Source organism: Vespa velutina, chromosome 15 (genome assembly GCF_912470025.1).
Source record: "Vespa velutina chromosome 15, iVesVel2.1, whole genome shotgun sequence".
Classification (NCBI taxonomy): domain Eukaryota; kingdom Metazoa; phylum Arthropoda; class Insecta; order Hymenoptera; family Vespidae; genus Vespa; species Vespa velutina.
Window position 1 is genome coordinate 4,403,453 of NC_062202.1, and position 13,194 is coordinate 4,416,646.

General features: G+C 38.1%; 1 long non-coding RNA gene across 1 annotated transcript; it reads right to left on the reverse strand.

The window, feature by feature from the left end:
- Nucleotides 1-5,914: 5,914 nt before the first annotated feature.
- Nucleotides 5,915-10,547, reverse strand: LOC124954498. Its single transcript, XR_007102564.1, has 3 exons — nt 10,396-10,547; nt 6,995-7,824; nt 5,915-6,204 (listed from the first exon to the last, which is right to left on the reverse strand). It is a non-coding gene; the product is annotated as an uncharacterized LOC124954498 (long non-coding RNA).
- Nucleotides 10,548-13,194: the final 2,647 nt, after the last annotated feature.

Consider the following 13,194-nt stretch of genomic DNA (forward strand, 5'->3'; position numbering starts at 1 on the left):
AGTTAGATCGGTAAACGATCTCATGGAAGAGGTCAATCCTCCCATGAACTTTTTCCATTATTAATAACCAGTACTTATCTAACTCCTACGTGTGCCATGTTGTAAACGTTGCATCTCTCTTACACAAATGCAATTCTTAATAAACAATAACAGATTTCACGACTTCGAAACAGTTATATCTCATTATAAGTTCTTGCTTCTGTTGAACAGTACTTTAGTACTAGTCGCTTTAAGAACTGGATTTCTTGACTCTCTCAACTTTTTTCCTTTTTTCTCATCTTCCTCATTTATTTGCTACTCCTTCCGGTTATGTCTTCTTCTCTCTCGGTAAAGATCACCAATCGATCGTCTATTAGAAATTTAAACACCTGTTGATGAAATGGGTCGTGACGCAATTAAAATAGAGATTCACACCTCCGTAATTGTATATGTGTGTCTATGTTTATGCGCGCGCGCGCGCGCCCGTCTGTGCATATGTGCATGTGCATATGTGTATGTATACGAGAGAGAGAGAGAGAAGACAACTCGACGATAATTAACGACGCCTGGCGTTACCCGATAATCGCTACCTGCGAATCACGAATCACATTGTAACTTCTTCCCTCTGGTCTTTCTCTTCATTTTCTTTTTCATTTTTGTTTCTGTTTGTTTGTATTTTTTTTTTGTTTTCCCTTTTCCCATTTTAAATCATTACGAATCAATAATTATCATTCTTCTACGTAGGTAAAAGATATCCATACCTACAAATACGAACGAATTAATTGCCATAATCTTGACCCAATTAAATTCCACGTAAGTATACCTTTTCAAAATGTATCCACCTGTTAATAGTTTCAGAGGTATGTAAGTCTTTGATTACAAGATTCGAATTAGTTTACTTTGTTAGACGTTTAGTATATAAGTTAGGTAGGTATAATAGCAAAAGAAAAAAAAAGAGAAAGAGAGAGAGAGAGAGTTAAGGACAGTATCCTCGATCTACCTACCATCAGTGTGGTCGACATAAGAAAGCATAAAAATCGCTGAGATACGATCGAGTTGCATTCCGTCTCATAGTTTATTGTCCTGTCGCCTATGAATCCGACCAGAGAAAAGAGAAAAGAAAAGATTAGGTAGGTAGATGGTTATAATATCACATCTCGCTCTTTTCCTTAACTAATCCTTGTCGGTTTAAGTATTTTAATTATGTCGATGTCGTACGGCGCCACTACAGACCAAAATTACGCGGCTCGCTCGCTAACATCGTCGTAACAACGATCGAATGACCTATCGGACGAGACATCGGAATTTCTCATCTACAAAATTCTCTCTCTTTGTGTCTCTCTCTCTCTCTCTCTCTCTCTCTCTCTCTCTCTCTCTCTCTCTCTCTTTACTTCTCTATCTTCTAATAAAAATATAGATAGCGTATTTTATAAATTTAAATTAACTTTTATCGCATAAATAAAATTCCGTGTTTAATACATAATTTTATATCGCGCAAATCGTAACAACGATAAAAATAATAATTATGATAAATGATTTTATAATAAATTGTTTCTTTCTGAATTACTTAAACGATATATATGTATATATATATACACATGTATTTGTACGAGAATTTTTTCCAATTGCTTTGTGACTTTAACGTACTAAAGTATGACTTTTGCATTTATCAGATGTAATGAATGAAGTTGTACAAACGAAAACATATCGTAATGTATTTCTATTTTCGATTATTTGATGTCAGATGAGCTGATAAATAACAACACGTTCATAGTAATTGAAAAGTCTTCATTAACGTGAATCCATCGGTATGCGGTAATTAAAGATATAGTAATCAATGTATGTGGATCATCTGATAAACTCGTTCCTTCTACGATTTTATCAAAAGTTTCAAATTTCTACGTAGTAGTACATACCTACGAGATAATAATGAGATGTTCTTGTCAAAATATACCTCTTTTTTAACGAATAATCGGAGCTGAGATAAATCGTTGTTTATAATACGGATGGTTTCTCTTCTCGAAAAAAAGAGAAAAAAGAAAAGTAGAAGAAGAAAAAAAAACTAAAATTAAAAATATCTACTTCTCAAGGAACGCATATTAAATAGACGCTCTGACGTCTGATCTTTGAACTTATAATATAAAAGATACCAGATGAACTCGTTGTTGAAATACATAAGATCCGCGAAACTTTCAACGTGTCATCGACTCCATAGAAACGTGTAAAGCGAACTAGAAAGGTTGCGGCTAAGCTAAAAGATAGAAATAGAAAGAAAGAGAAAGAGAGAGAGAGAGAGAGAGAGAAAGAGAAAGAGAGAGAAGGTTAGAAAGAGCGCGTATGCCGGTGCCTCGAGTGAATACCTAATTAAGATCTTAATTACTCCTACCTGGTATAGAAGCGTTTCACCTTCGACCGACTCCCACGATGCGGTTTATAAGATTGTTAATATCATCATTTATATCTCGGTAATGCGAGATCGTTAGTGTCCCGAGGCACCGTTTATTATCAGCTCGCCACTGCCCTACGATATATGAAGCGATCAACCCCCGTTTGCTCGTGCAATTCATTTCAACCCTTTGTCACGAGCGCAACCATCGTAATACGCGGATATGTCGAATATATATCGAGTCGATATATTACGATGTAACGAAATTAATAATATGAGATAAAAATTTCTTTGAAAGACCTGAGGTATTCTTTTTTTTTTCTCTTTTTATTCTTTTTTTTTTTTTTTTTTTTTTTTTTTTTAATCAATGAAAAGCAACACAAAAAGAAGATAAGATATAATCCGTATTTATAATTGTATTATATACTTGTAATACATAATTGTATTTCGGATTATTTTCTGTAAGTTAATAATAAAACGCGCTGAATATCACCCTCTCTAAGCGAGTTAGATACTTACATTACAAATGCAATAAGTGATAAATATAAAGGAGACGCGGACGAGAAAATTATCGCAGTTTTTTAGCGCGTAGAGCGTAAATCATAAAAGAGCTTCCATTTCTCATATGTCCAGTCCTGTCACCGATTTCCCGGTGTTTAAATATGCAAACGATATCGTCGAACAATCTTAGAGCTACATACGTTGCGTAAAATACTCGCGCGACATTCCACGCGAAAAGCAATTTTCCTCTTCTCCTCGAAAGGGCACACATTTCAAGAAACTAACACCCCCTTTTTTGAAAACAAGAAAAGAAAAAAAAAAGAAAAAAGATAGGAAAAAATATTAAAAGAAAAATAATAAAAAAAGAGAAGAAAAAACAAAGATAGAAAGAAAGAAAAAAGAGGAAGATACGGCTAGGCAAACGGGCCAGCTATGACCCCGGACTCGTCCTCTCCGTGATTAATAAGTCATTCATTAATATAAATGAATCCTCTTGGCGCGAATGATTTCATGATGAATCGGTTGCATTTACCGGTACGCGAACGCCTGCCGGGTGTGAACATAGCCTCATATACGGAAAATACGAAGCTTGGAAAGAAGAGAGAGAGAGAGAGAGAGAGAGAGAGAGAAAGAGACTCAAATTTATATTCGAATTCTCTCATAGAGAGACGCCTTGAGAGAAAGGAAGAGATAAATAGAGAAAGAGAAAATGATTTATTAATTACCGCGAACGATAACTAGTCTCTTAAATTTTTTTTACAAATTCTCAGTGAAACGGTATACGAATTTCTACGTTTATCATTTACGTTCTTCGTAGGATTGTAAATATAATTAGATAAGTGGTAAATGTAATTCTATATATAAAATGGTCTATTAAAAAATCGAATTCCTCGTTTATTCGTCCATCGAAACGAAACGTATTGTTCGTATTTTCTTGACCTCGCTCTTCTCGGCGCTTATTTGCCTCGACAAAAAAAAAGGGAAGAAAAAAAAGAAAAAAAAAAGCCGTCCACCCGATGACTCGTTAAACCTCCATCCATCTTATTATATTCGCGGAGTGGTATTTAATACGGAGGGAAGAAGAATCTGACGTATAACGTGAGAGAGAGATAGAGAGAGAGAGAGAGAGAGAGAGAGAGAGAGAGAAAGATATATATATATATAAATATATATAAATATAAATAGAGAGAAAGATAGAAAGAGAAGATGATAAGAGAAGAGATTCAGAAGGAAGAAAAGGGAAGAAAGGAACAAACATCAGCTTCGCTTATGTAATTACGCGGACTCTTTTACGTCCTTTGAAAAGATCCTTCAGGCGCGAAAAGGGCGCTAGTAAGTACTTACAAAGAAAGCAGGTGTCGAGTTTCGATTTCTATGGACAATTAGCGTGAGCGCCCGGTTCGCTCGTTTTCTCCTTCTTCTTTAACGAATAAATAGAGAAAGAAAGAAAGAAAGAAAGAAAGAAAGAAAGAGAGGGAGAGAGAGAGAAAGAGAGAGAGAGAGAGAGAGAAAGAGTAGAAGGTAAGATGGTAGGAGAAGGAAGAGGAATCCAAGTTTTCACTGGTAAGAAGATAGAATGTGTGCGCGCCATGCGCCTCCGCCAGCGCATTATGCACAACCCTGTGAATGCACCTGTCAGTGGTCATCATTCAACAGCTTCATTGACCTTAGGATCAATTGGGATGCAGTGATTCTCACGCTCGCGACAGGGACCAAGAAACGATCGTGAAGAAAGAGCTTGGATGCCGAGTTTAACGACTGACAGGCACTGTTCGACGGGGGCGGGGGTTAATGAGACACGCTGATTGGCTCCGAGAGATTCATCGGGTGATTGACATTGATCAATTTTTATCCCATCTTATTTGCATACAACTAGCACGCACGGCCACTGGCGTAAACTTCGTGGACTCTTCTCTTTCTATCTATCTCTATCTATCTCTATTTCTCTTTCTCTCTCTCTTTCTCTCTCTCTCTCTCTCTCTCTCTCTCTTTCTCTTTGCTTTGGGCTGACCGTACAGGAAAGTTACTACTGGCTCTCCGATGTCTCTTCAAATAATTTTTCAACGATCCACGAGTTGTCCCTTACTACATTTAATCCTTACGTTATATACCGTTAGAAATATTCACAATCGTGTAATCGTTAAGAAATCATCTTTAGCAAAAATATAAGCGAAGGATTAATAAATTTTATACGTCGAAACAACGAATCGTGGAAGTCTTCTAATGATGAGGTATAATTCATGAAAAAAAAAGAAAAGAGAGAAAGAAAAGAAAAAGGAAAGAAAGAAATGAAAAAGTAAAGAAAGAAGAATGATAAGAGGGATTCAGGTTCGATAGGAAAAACTATTCTTGGCTGTCTACGCCAATGAGTCACGAATACTCGCCAGTTTTCAGGACAAGTATCCACCAAGAAGAGCCATGCTTCATACGCGTTTGCCATCCGCGTATAATCCCGACGGCTAGATATGTACGAGGTGACTCGTGGCATTCCAATGAAAAATTTCGCGGGAACGTTCGATAGATAGTCGTTGGTTGGTTGGTTGGTTGGTTGGTTGGTTGGTTCGTTTGGTAGGTAGGTAGGTAGGTAGGTATACGATACGCGGTGATCGATCGTTTCTCCGTCGGAGTTGTTATTACATTAATCTCTACCGAAGTCAATCGGCCCCGGTACGATCGCCGATAATTAAATTAGACTCCATTGATTCCGTGGCAATTAAAGCATGTGCTTTCATGCAACAACACTACTCTCTCTCTCTCTCTCTCTCTCTCTCTCTCTTTCGCTCGCTCACTCTCACTAAAAATCGATTAAAACATAAAATCGAAGCTTAATTAATCTATAATGAATAATTTAAAAATACGCGTATCTAATATTTCCTGAATAAAGTGTCGATCTCTAAGTTAATATACGTTAAATCCATTTTGGCAGTTGAAATCTGAAAGGCTAGTTTAAAATAAAATAAAATGGGAAAGGAAAAGAAAGAAAGAAAAACGACGGCCGAGAGCAGCAAGTGGTAATAAAGTTTGAAGAGGAAGAAAAAGAAGAAGCATATACTACTAAAAGCAAGTAACTATAAACCTGTAGCACACTCCCGCGCCCTCACGTTGAGCAGAATTGTAAAATTGTCGGTCGAGGCGAACACGAATGGCGGAGGCTAGAAAACTCGCCGATGCCTCGCCGGCGACGCCGTAAAGATAAGCGACCGACTCGACGACCACGAGCATTATTATCGATGGCTTCTTTCTCTTGCTTTACGCTCGATTAAGTAAACACCAGCCATTGCGAACGTCCCAGGCACATGCTATACCGGATCGTCATTCGTCCTTTAACTAATTGTAAGCTGTAACAGAAACACACATATATATACTAGATACAATCTTCTTTTTCTACATCTTTTTCCTCTCACGAGTAAATAAATATAAAAAAAAGAAAAAAAACGAGTGTATTAATGTATCAAAAGAATAAATCATTGTTATCCCCGTATAAGACTAAATTATTATTATCCATTCGTATTTATATAACTATTATTATTTATCAATAAGATATTATTTCTATATCGTATAATTCTTTAATTACAATGTATATTATTTATCTCTATTTGGAAATAGATTATTAAGTGAAACGATTAAATAATCTATCTATTTATTTATCTATATTTTCATTTTCCTTATTCCTTTCTTTCTTTCTTTCTTTCTTTCTTTCTTATCTTTTTTTCTCTTTAAAAGCATTCAAAGAAATTAATGTCTCCCTCATTCAGTTCGGCCCACGCGAGAGATCTCGTTAGACTAACAATTCTTAACTCTTTCTCCGCTCCCGTAGAAGAGATTTCCCGTAATCCGAGCGGGAAGCCCCCGTAGATCCTAAGATTTCGAGGTATCAAGGTAGAAGAAACGCGATACGCCGATAAAACGAGACGCGCCGGCTCACCGCCGTGAGAAAGCAAAGTGGAAAAGGAAGAAATAAAGGTGGGAGAAGATAGAAGAACGCAACGAGGAAGAAGAAATAGAAAGAAAGAGAGACAGAGAGAAAGAGAGAGGGAGGGATAGAAAGAAAGAGAAAGAACGAACATATGCGGGAGAAAGAAGGACGAGGGAGTTGAAAATAAAGTAAAATAAAATAATCGATCAGACCGCTCGTAAAGTTCCGCCACGACGCAAATGAGTCGTTAAAAGGCCGGAATACACTCCTGCTGCGACACGGATACCTTCTTCTTCTTCTTCTTCTTCTTCTTCTTCTTCGTCTTCTTCTCATTCTTATTCTTCTTCTTTCTTCTTTCATCTTCCACTTTCTTTCGCTCGCTCTCTCTCGCTCTCTCTCTCTCTCATTATTCAATTTAGAATTAGTAAGATTTGGACGAATTAAAAAATCCTCTTACATTTACGTTCGAACCTTTGTTAATTTTCAACAATTCCCAAACGCAGAACTTTATTAAATCCTTTTTGGTAAAACGAACCGACAGAATTGATTTCTTTTTTCCTCGCGAGTGATCGTAAAACGTCCTATACACGTCCGTTATCCTAATCCGTTACGCGACGTCGTCCGATGGAATAAAAATACGAGCGTGGCCGAAGGAAGAAAGAAAGAAAAGGTACATGTACGAACGAAGAGAGAGAGAGAGAGAGAGAGAGAGAGAGAGAGAGAGAGAGAGAGAGAAAATCAATCCGAGTGAGGAGAGCGAAGGACCGAATGGTTCGATGCGAATCGTGACCTTTGACCTAGCACCGGCTCAACTCGGGGTGTCACGCGGAGTCACGTGGCCGGCATAAAACGTGACGCGCCGTGAAATACCCTCCTAATGGGCAAGCAGGATGCGTTCACGCACGCGGCCACCGTCATCGTCATCGTCATCGTCATCGTCGTCGTCGTCGTCGTCGTCGTCGTCGTCTTCTTCATCGTCGTCGTTGTCCTTAACACAGCCAGGTGCAACGATCTTCGACCTGTCACCTATAAGGATATGAGCCTGCAAAAAAAAAAACGAAGAAAAATTGATCGTTCGATCAATCACTTTCTTTTTATTTATTCTTTTTTATTTTTTATATATATTTATATATATATTTATATATATATATATATATATAAAAATTAAACAAAACAGCTGGTAATATTTGCATATTAAAAACGAAAGAACGAAGATATTTTATCCTTTTTGTTAGTCACTTTTATAAAGACCACTCATATAACTTTTTCGTTAATATACGAAATAAATGAGATATATTAATATTTGTAAATCTTCGAGGGCCGTTCGAAAGGGACAATTTTCTAAAAGAAAAACATCATTTTATCCTCATCGTGTAAGTAAGTACGTTCTCCTTCTAACTGACAAAAAAGACAAACGGACGTAGTGGACACGTAAAGCTCGTCCATTACCGTGCAAATGTAATTATTATCAGGCCGGTTGCTCGCTCGCTCGCTCGCTTTGTGGTCGGGCCGCAAGAAAAGGGAAGCTTTTATATACCGCAGCGCTAAAAACGTCCTTTCAATTAGCAGAGAACGAAAAGTACAACGTACCGAAAACGCAAAGAACTAACTCTCTATGAATTGGAACGTACGCGTACTATCGCGTCGCGTTGCGGAGTCATACTTGAAGAAACTATATCCTCAGTAAAAAAAAACTTTAAAGATTAGTAGATATATCTATTTATATTTAAATAAAATTAGTTCTTTTTCAGGATGTTCAATGAATTTCTAAAGAAAAAAATCTACTCTAAACTTGAACTTATATAAATTATCATAAGTATTATAGGTTCGGCGTTTGCCAAAATGTGTGTGTATACATAATTAAAATTTGAGAATATATATGTTCGTTTTGTTCTCTTAACTCTTATATAATTTCTTATTGTATAATTTATTTATTTATTATTATTATTATTATTGTTATTATTAATATTTACCTATCATAGAAAATAATCAAAGTATTCCGTCAAAATTTCAAGATTTCCAAATTGTTTCCATCGTAAGAAAGATTTGAAAAATAGACAACGTTTGATTCATAGACATATAATTCATGATTAAATATTTCGTATATATCATTCTTGAATAAATTTCTCATCTCTTTTTCTTTCGACGTTTCTCGTCGTAGAAAAAAAAAAAAAAGGATCTATCAAATTCGTACGAAGGAAGAATGTCGTTTCGGAGCGTCGATCTTCGATTTTCCTTCTATTTCTCAAAACTCGGAAGCGTACGCACGCTTCTGAATAGTGAAAATGTTCGTTCGCATCCTTGGAAGCGTCTTGCTCGAACGAGAGACGCTAATGGTCGTAGGTACGAGCATTCACGATCCTGCGGGCGCCCGGCAATTACATTATTAATAGAGATATTACTCCCTACACACGGGTATTACGACATCGTAACGTCGTAGGAGAAAACGTGCGTAGTTTTCTCTCTCTCTCTCTCTCTCTCTCTCTGTCTCTTTTTCTCTCTCTATCTATCTATCTATCTATCTATCTATCTATCTATCTATCTATCTATCTATCTATGTATCCATCTTTCTTTCTCTCATACACTTGAACTCGAGACTCGATCGAGTCGATGGATGGTCTCGATGGATAGTAACGATGGATAAGACTCGATGGATCGGCGAAGGGTTAAAAGAGAAGACATTAGAGTAGAGAAGGTGGAGGATGCCATGACGCTATTCAAGCTAGAAGAGGGGTGAGAAGAAGGGAGGAGCGCGAAGGAGGTCGGATCGACGGCGCAGATTGATCGTGCTAATCTGTTTCTGCCTGGACCACACATGACGCTAACTTGAAATTTTCTACGCGCCGCTAATCCCATCGAGCATCGGATAATGCGCTAATATCGGGGTACCGAATATCGCTGATCGCCAATGCGCCAGATGGACGTAGATATGTATGTACCTACATAAGTACGTACTACATTGGTACGTACGTATATACGTAAGTATATATCTAAGTAGATGCGTAAGTGTATATATATATATATGTGTGTATATATATATATATACGCTCTCAGAGTCATCAGCAAATTCCTGCCCATCCATTTGAGAGATACGTATGTTCTCTCCTCTTCGCTTCGCTAAAGCTAATCCCTCCTGTCGTTATTATCCATTCTCGGTCTCGAGTTCCAATCGGGGGACACAAAAGCATGCGTACAAGACGTCGAATAACACCTGGCGAATATTTTTCAGAGCGACTTCGAAAGAAGGAGAAAGAGATGGAAGTGGAGGTGGAACGAAAAGGGAGAAAGGGTTGCTAGGAAGAGCGGAAGGAAGAATGTGCATTGGAAGGTCCGAATAATGTGGATAGGATACCAATGGGGAAAGGACAAGAGAGGATAGAATAAGGTAGGATAGGGTAGGATAGGAAAGGTAAGGTAAGAATAAAACTAGGCGCGGTGGGAGTAAGTCCGGATGGCCTCCATTCTCGTCACTGGCTAAGAAGAGGACGGCGCCGACCAATCGGCAAACGTTGCCTCTGGCCTCACCTCCCCTTGTCCTCCAGCCTGTCGTGGATATCTCGGCGCGTGTGTGTACATCAAGGGGGAAAAGATCGTTTTAAAAATTGTGCCTCACCTGCCTCGAAGGGGGTCGAAGGTCACACTCGAGCTGCCGCTGCCGTCGCCGCCGCCGCCGCCGTCGTCGTCGCCGTCGCCGTTGTCCTCGTCTCAGTCCACGTCTTCGTAGTAGAACTCGACAAATGTTTCGAACGACGACGCCCCTGAAAAAAACCTATATATCTATCTTTAAACACTTATAAATCGATAAATTTCTTTAAAACTTTTTGTCAAAGCAACGTTAGACCTTCGATAGGTAGGTAGGTAGGTAGGTAGGTAGGTAGGTAGGTAGGTAGGTAGGTAAATAGATAAGTATATGTTTATGTTGTAATCAAAGAAACTTCAATTATTTACGATGTAAAAAATCCTTCCTTCGTCGTGCAGTGACCGTTTATGCGATCCTGGAAATATAATCTGCAATTTCATAAAGGATCAGAATACCGAGGTCGTCTGTTGGTTCGTTCGCCACTATTTCGCAAACCGAGATCGTATTATTTTCTTGCGACACGCGCCTAACGGACGTATGCAAAGTAGCGTATGAATAGGCATTGCTCCTCGTAATAACGAGGAATGAAAGATACTTTTCTAACTTGGCTCACATTGTTTTTTTCATCCTCGATACTGACTCGCGACTCGGGCGACCTTTACGAAAAGTTCATGGTAGTAGCGATTTAATCCCGTTACTATTATTCCAAGATCGAATCTGCCTTTCATAAGATTCGAACGCGTAAAACAAAACGATTTCTGCGTGAAAGCACGATCTTCGTCTCTCTTTCTCTCTCTGTGTCTCATAATCGAGACATCGAGGTCGACTCGGTGCTATCCACGATCGTGGATTAAGGACGTAAGGTAGGATTATTTTTGCAATCGCAATCCGAATAACTCTTGCGAGCGTGTAAAACAAAAAGCTGAGACATTAATGAGACACGTTCGATCTCTCTCTCACTCTCTCTCTCCCTATTTCTCACTATCTCCCACTCTCTCTCTCTCTCTCTCTCTCTCTTCCTCCCTCCCTTTCTCGCTCTCTCTCTCTCTCTCTCTCTCTCTCTCTCTCTTTCTTCTCATCTTAGTGCGAAATAAGCGTGAGGATCGACTGATCCAACGAGACTTTGAACAAGCGCGGTGTATCGAAGTATTACAACAGTGCAGCGTTAGCGTTTGTCCTGACTTTAAATGTCAGCTGCACGTAACGTCTATTACCCCATCCACAATGCGAGCAACGCTAATTCGTTTGTCGCTTGCCGTTCAACGCGCGTCGAACGGTAAACGATAGATAGGCAGGTATATGTATTTTCTGTCAGCTGGGAATTACGTTCGCGTCTAATACGATATAATCGACGAGAAATACATAGATACATGTATACGTAGGTACGTATGTACGTACGTATCCTATGTGAAATTTCGACGAGGATGTAACAGAATGTAATCAAATCGTGAACTAAGGGTGCCTATCTTTGGATCCACCCATTCCTCGCGCATCGTTATCTTCGAAAATAGAAACAAAATTACATAATTGATTCGTCAGCGAAAAGAATGACTCTTTAGTTCCATTACTCGATGACTACCCAATTATTGGAGACGTGTACGCACACAAAGATAAACATTATTATAGATACATACGAATACAGCGCTCGTTCCCATTTTATAAAAGGACAAAAGAATGTTCTAAAGAGATGAGAATACAATGGTACTTTACAGAATACAGCGTTATATTATATCCACTATCGATGAAAGAATTCAATCGATTCTCGATTAGAAGATGCCGACTTTCTTTTTTATTCATCGTCTATATCGAATTAGCGATGCCCGTCGGTCGGTTGTCACTAAGAAAGGCGAGCGTGAAATCAAAGTTCGCGCGCTCGTCAAATCGATCCTTTTCGATCTTTCAGATCGTCGATGATCGAGAATATACGACGCGAGATCGCGTATAAACGTTAATAATAATAATGGTAATGATGATGATGATGATGATGATGATGATGATGAAAATAATAATAATAATAATAATAATAATAATAACAACAAAAATAATAATAATAATAATAATAATAGTAATAATAACAATAATAATAATAATAATAATAATATAGGCGCGCGTGCGTACACATGCATGCATGCATACAATATATTTATATACGTACATACGTACATATGCGTATACGCTCGAGAAAACGTCTCTTGGAGATGCGAGAAACGTGAAAGCATCGCGTCTCGTCGTTTTCGTGTCGGAGAGGTCGATTAACGTCGATACATCGTACGTTCAATGTGTCGACGCGCGATAACGCTCTTACGAAATTCCTAGCGCATCGACCGTCAATTGGTCCCTGTTTTACGACTTCGTTCGACAAGCCTTCCCTTCTCGTAAGACCGCAATTTCTTCTCGTCCGATGGACATTCTCCTTATATTCTATACTTCTTTCTATTATGAAAAACAATCATTCATAAATTATATCCCCTCGTGTTTTCCTTCTATCCACGATACGCAATAAGGTAATCAATCGTTAAAATTTATATACATAGGATATTGTATATTTTTTGTTTTTTTTTTTTTTTTTTCTTTCTTTTTCCTTCAACTAAAAGAAAAATAATAAAAACAAGAAAAAAAATTAAGAGAAAAAGAAGAGAGATCCATTCTTTTAAAATAAAATTGAATAATAGTACGGATGGTACAATTCGCGAGTACGTCAAAATGATCGACTTCTTAAAGACTTTTGTCATAAATTTCTCTCTCTCTTCCTCTCTTTATCTTTCTCTTGGGCACGAGTCCGACATGTAATATCGAAAATTTCACTGTTCGTTGCGTAAGGCACTTACGCAC